This window comes from Manis pentadactyla, chromosome 13 (genome assembly GCF_030020395.1).
Source record: "Manis pentadactyla isolate mManPen7 chromosome 13, mManPen7.hap1, whole genome shotgun sequence".
Lineage (NCBI taxonomy): Eukaryota > Metazoa > Chordata > Mammalia > Pholidota > Manidae > Manis > Manis pentadactyla.
In genome coordinates, this window is record NC_080031.1 from 96,829,086 (window position 1) to 96,835,085 (window position 6,000).

The 6,000-nt window shown below is 53.0% G+C and overlaps 1 protein-coding gene across 13 annotated transcripts in view; it reads right to left on the bottom strand.

Annotated features, from left to right (window-relative positions):
• LOC118918758 (core histone macro-H2A.1) overlaps positions 1-5,473 on the bottom strand; it is an 82,147-nt gene extending 76,674 nt beyond the window's left edge. For 5 of the 13 annotated variants that reach the window (XM_036897942.2, XM_036897925.2, XM_036897969.2 and 2 more), the window contains exon 1: positions 5,280-5,467. The gene's annotated coding sequence lies outside the window, so the exon portion shown is untranslated. Of the gene's footprint in view, positions 1-4,786; positions 4,806-5,279 lie in introns of those variants that run through there. The other 8 variants (XM_036897964.2, XM_036897992.2, XM_036897977.2 and 5 more) reach the window with 6 other exon arrangements.
• Between the last annotated feature and the right edge of the window lie 527 nt (positions 5,474-6,000).

The window sequence follows — 6,000 nt, forward strand, 5'->3', positions numbered from 1 at the left end:
GGAAATGAAGATTCTGTGGTTGATCCTGAAGGGATCACTGTGGTCTTTATCTCTGCAACTCCTCCAACTACATGTCAATCACAACAGACATGAGCCTTGTATGAAACCCGATGCTTACCCTGATACACACTGCTGGAGAGGTGCTGTACAGAGGTGAACCAGGCCTGAGTGAGACCGCAGGTCCCTCAACAGCTGAGACATGGGACAACATGATCCATCCTCATAGCACAGGACTAATTAGAAGCCTGCTTTAAAGATCCTATGAATAAGGTGGACATGAAAATGACAAGTCCTTTACTACTAGGAGGGGCAATAGAGGTGCAGAGGGGAAAGGGACATGCTACCTCCTCTCACATCTTCTACTGCTGCTCAACAGGGCACCCTAACAGGCTCCTCACTGCATTACAAACCATCTCCATTCCCACAACCACCCTTTGGCACACGCTACTCGCTGTTCAGTCTGGAACACTCTCTCCAACCCTCTGTCTGGGGCAATCCTACCTAGTGTCCTAGTATCTTCTCTGGTAATGCAGACCTACCAAGGAGCCCCCTCCTCTGCATTCCTGCTGTGGCTGTGCCTTGTGGCCCCCAGTAATAGTCTAGATCGGGGCAGCCCCATGCCTAGGCTCCAGCCTTTCACATAAGGCTGCAATGACCCCAGCACATTTCTCCTTATTTCCAGCAACCAGGGCTCCACCAGGCTGAAATCACTCCAGTTTCCTCAGCGGACATTCCTGCTAGGGCCCCTGACCCCAGCTAAAAATCCCTTATGTCCCTCAGCCTGCCACCATTCTTTAATACATTCAATTGATTTTCTCAATCTTTTGTAAGGTGCTCTGCAAACACAGTTTCCAGCACTTCCTTTCAATCTGACTGCCACTCTAGGTGGGATTTATGTAAACAAGCCCCCTTGCCTCCCACCCTTAGCACTTGTTACACTGTATCGTTATCATCACTGCCTACTGATGGGATGAACTAGTTAGCACTACTCACTACTAGAGCTCCAAGAAACCATCACCCTGCTTGGTACCTGGTAGGCTCTCAAACGCTGGCTGGCTGGAGACTGATAAGTTGGCATTTACAGAGTATGGGGTTCTCTTGACAAAGATGGCGGCAGCATTCCCAAAGGCCACAGGACTCAGAGATATAGCAAGAGGGACACTGGTCCTGGACCTTCTCTGGGACCTACATGTACACCCTCTTGGCCAATCCCTGTGGGAGCCCAGATCCCAGAGCCCTCAAAATTCAGGGAGTTGGTGGAGCTACCCTGGGGACTCCCAGGAGGGGAACACCGCGCCTGGTCTGACGGCTGAGGCGGGAGTCACGCAGAGGCCTTCCAGCTACCTGACAGTTCTATGGCTCCAGCAACCTCTCTTCTGGCCACGAGACCGTCTCAGTGACACGTACCAGAGGAAGAATCTTACTTTCCTCAGATCTGTAAGAGACTGACCTCTGTTAAAGCTGCAGCAGAGAAAAACTCTTAAACAATCAGGACACACAAAACCACTGGAATGGTCAATCTCGAAGTCTTTTATTATCTAAACTGTGAATGCATACATATCGATACTGAACAAAATATTGATTAGAACTGCTGGGGAGCTACTGGTCAGACAGCCCTATCTCCAGCACCAGAGGATGGAGGAATCTGAGCTGTGAGCACTGAAGTTACTGTTGCTGAGAGGATCTGCTCCCTGCAGCTGGATAAATGCCCATGTGTCCACATGCGTTTGTCACCTTCTCATCAATGGCAATCATGAAGGCAAACCCGAGACACTTAATTCACAAGTGTGGGACACTAATCCTCTTTACAGCATTCTCTTCTGCTTACTCCTGTTGTACCAAATGATTAATGGTGCCACTGCTGTCATGTCCTCAGAGGTATGTGGACATACTACATAACTATCACTCACAGAGCTAGAGTTCACAAGTTGCACTCTGATTGGCTCAGAACAGAGTCTGCTCTGGTACTCTAGCCAATCAGGGAAAACATCTCTCCCCATTCATAAAACACATCATAATGGGAGGGGGGTGATTAAAACAACTTACAATCTACCCTATTAGTGATCCAAGGGATGGCAAACAGGGAGAGGATAAATTGAGATAGCAGTTTTAAATCCTAAAACTGCACATTTTGTTCCAGCAGACATATCTTCCTCATGTATTAGGTTTTTAGCAGCAGGAGTACAAACAAAACCCAAACATGAGTGTTATTCACAAGCAGGAAAAAGTTCACAGGAGGTTAGTCTGGGATTAAAATTTCACCTCTGCAAACCCACTCCATGATGTGCTTCCTGAGCTGCGCTGAAGGAACCAGCACTGTATTTCAATAGTAAGGCACTGCCTGCCTGCTTAACAAGGAAACTTTCCTTCACAGCTCCTCACCCTTTTAAAGGTTGTGCCAAACTCTGATAGCCATACTAATGGGAAGCCATCAAAGGAAAAGTTAAAATGTGAGTTTCAGTGGGGCAGGACCTTGGTCAGGCTTGACCTCTAGAAGTCATTCAGTATTTGTTAATTAGATGAAGTGTTCCCAGTAAGAATAAAGAGCATCTGACCATGCCTGTCTTCAGAGCCTTCCAAAGGCTTCTTACCGCTCTTTGGGTGAAGTCTCAATACCTGAATGTGTTTCTGGTCAGGATCCTCTGTGATGTGGCCTGCTTGGCCCTCTACTTTTGCATGATTCCCCTGTAGGACCCAGCAATCCTCAGTCTCTGGCAGTTTCCCCATTACGACCTTTATCATCATTGTTCTAAGACTCTGCATGTGCCTCCCTGGGCCTCAAACACTTGTCTCCACCTGCCTTCCTCTGGCCAGCTAGTTCTACTTGGCCTTTCTGTGCCTGGCAAGGGATGTTTCTGGCTCAGCTTACTGTCCTAGGGGTACTATGGGAGCTATTGTGGCCTCCTGCCCTGATCGCACAGTGACCCCTTGCCTGTCTTCCCTTCCTAGTCTCGGCTTCCTGAGGACAAGGACTTGGCATTTCTTGATCATGGTTCTGTCCCCAGTGCCTGACCTAGAGTCAATTCTCAGGAAATATTCACTGAAAGACTGCAAGATGCCAATTTGGCAGGCTTGATCCAAGCAAACAAGCTACACAATTCTTTGGAATGAAGAGTTGCCTCACATGGATTCACTCATAAGAGCTGAGTCAGGCCCCAATGTACTTCTAAACCCACAGAACATGGGAAGGACCCACAAGACAGGCATGGGCCCCACTCACCTCTGCCCCTTCCTAGCCCATGTGCCAAGAACTGGGCTCTGAAAAACCCAACACAGTTCCAAGGGCACACTCAAATTTTGGGAACTAGAGGCTGCTGCAATTCTCATGAACACCACAAACAAACTCTTGCTGGGGTTTGTCAGTTTGGGGTTTTCAGCTTGTGCTTTTGTTTAAATAAATCTCCTTTAAATGACTGGGAGCAGCATTAGTTCTGAAGGTAATAGAGGCAGGTCCCAAATACATATAGTCCAAGCCTCTCTATTGAGAAGGGTTGAGGGCTCTCCAGGACCAGAAGAAATGACTTCAAATCTGATGCTGACCCATTTGGTATAGACCAAGCTGGTGACTTACTGTTACATACTAGAGTGTCACATGTGATGCTCCAGACAACTCTCAAAAAGTTTTAAAAAAGTGAGCATCCTTTCCTCATCCTAACACCTTGCCTCAAAGAATTTTCACTTACTTTAACCCCTTCTCTCCTCCTTAAAGCCTTTATCTAGGATCAACATTAACAATGGCAACAGATGAAAACAAAATTAACAGACTGAAGAGAGTTCCCACTCTCCTCCTAAAACCAGGTCGGGAGGGATGGGGAAGAATTTAACATCTTGAGAGTCCTTTTATTTTAAAAAGGAAGAAAAGAAAGAAAAAGAAGGTTTAAAAGCCTATTTATCCTCATTGGAGAGCCTCTTGTGCCAGACCAAGCTGCCACTACAAGTTTGATTAGTTGTGTACAGAGGGTATTAATTCCTGTTGCAGGCAGGAGGTGTCCATTTCACAGCTAATAATTCCAGAGGGCACACTAGGACCCTAAAGGTGGCCTGCAGTGGGTGGAGTCCACATAATTTACAACTACTGTCTTCCACTCAAAGCTAAAGCTGTTCAAAATTCTCTGGAGCAGGGAACCTTAGAACAAAGCACTCACCCACCCCTACCCCCAGTGGTAAAACCTCAAACCACAAAGGTGGCAGAATAAAAGAAGCTAGCAGGAGTGCCCCTCTAATTGTCTATTCTTATCTGCTGTTTATTGTACCATTAAAATCCTAGAAGGACTTCATGGAAATCGCAATTGTTGAATTCAAAGTTTGTCTCAGCTATTTGTACAGCAGTCTCTCACTTTCAAACTCAGAAATATTTTCCCTAACACCTTATCTGAAAGAACCTCCCAATCAATCTACTAACAAGATCCTTGAGTGATCAGTGGTCCCTACAGGAGTGGAGGTGGGGGGCGCCATCGCGCACACCTGTTGTCAGGTGACAGGACCGGCAGCACCCAGCGCACTCACCTCCCCACGCCACCCACCCCCGGCGAGTCTCGTCCCTCTTGGCCTTCTCCACCCAGGGAGCCTAACAGCCCTCTGGAGTTACCTAAAAAAACCCTGCCAACCACAAAGCAAACAAAAGGCCGATCAGGAGGCGAGCGCTAGCAGCGGGGGTTCCCGAGGCCTCTCCAGCCAGTCCCTCGACACCCCCTCCCCGCCCTTGCCTGGCTCCGGTCCCGCGAGGGTCCCCCAGTCCGCCCCCCGCCCCCAGCAGATACCCTGCTGGACGCTCCATCACAGCCACCTGGGTTTCGGGCCCCACTTGTGCCTGGGCCGACAACTCGCACGGGCGCCCCACCAAGTACAACTCCGCGCACGGCAGCTCCCGGGCGTCCAGGCCCAGGCGGGTCGGCCAGCGCCGCGAGCCCTCCAACGGCCTCCGGCGCGGCCCGCCCGCCCCGGGAAGAGCCGCCGGGGGAGGGCAGGAGAGTTTCCTTCCCAGAAAAGCGCCCAGGCGCGGGCAGGCGGACGCGGCTATGAGAGAAGTTGGCTTCCGGGTTTGCTTTTTGAACAAAACCAAAGGGAAGCCCGCGCGCGGCCCGAGCAGGGCCTGGGGGGCGCCGTGCGCGCGCGAGGCCCCGGTGTGCGCCGCGCCAAGCCCGGAGGCCCGACCCCGCCGAGGGCCGCCCGGTGCGCACCAGGCCCGCCGCTCCCCGGGCCCGCGGGCGAGAAGCGCGGCGCCGGGGTCCGGGCGGCGGGAAGCGAGCGCGCTGCGCCGGAGCCCGCGCGGGACTTACGGGGCGGCTCGGCGGCGGCGGCGCCCACGGCGAGGTGTCCGGCCCGCGCCCTCTCGGCCGCTGGCCTGCTCTCTCAGCGCTGCCCGCTGGCCGGCCCGCCTCCTCGCTTCCCGCCCGACGCGCCGCGCTCGCCCCCTCCGCCCGGCTCCGCTGCCGAGGGAACTGGAACCAGTCGCCGCGGCCCCGGGATTCCCACAATGCACAGCGCGCCGCTCGTCACATCCCATTCCGTCCCCGCGCGTCCGGCCACCCCCTCCGCGCCACCAGAGCGCCCCGGCCTTGACCCCCAGCCCTGCGGCTGCGCGCGCGGAGGCCCTCTGCGCTCCGCTGCCGGGACGTCGGTCGGTCCGTCCGCGGCTGCACGGTGGCCCCAGGGCCTGGCGCTCGTGCCCTCGAGCACCCCGCTCGGACGCTGGGCGCCAGACGCAGGGTCCCGCCCCGAGCTAAGTCCTTGGAAAGGGTCGGTCCCGAAAGAGGCATTTCTCCAGAGAGCGTCCCTGCGTCTGTCTCGAGTGACACTGAGCACCTACTATGTGCCTGGCCCTAAGCACGGGACTTTTCGCTGATTTGTCCCAACAGCCTTCCCATTAGTCCAGGAAGGGAGGCACAATTGCAGTTATCATCAAGCACTAAAAGCCTCCCCACCCACTGCAAACCTCCCTCGCACCTCAGAAACTCTCGCTGTTTTTTGATAGAAGCCCCCATCAAAACCCCATCTGCA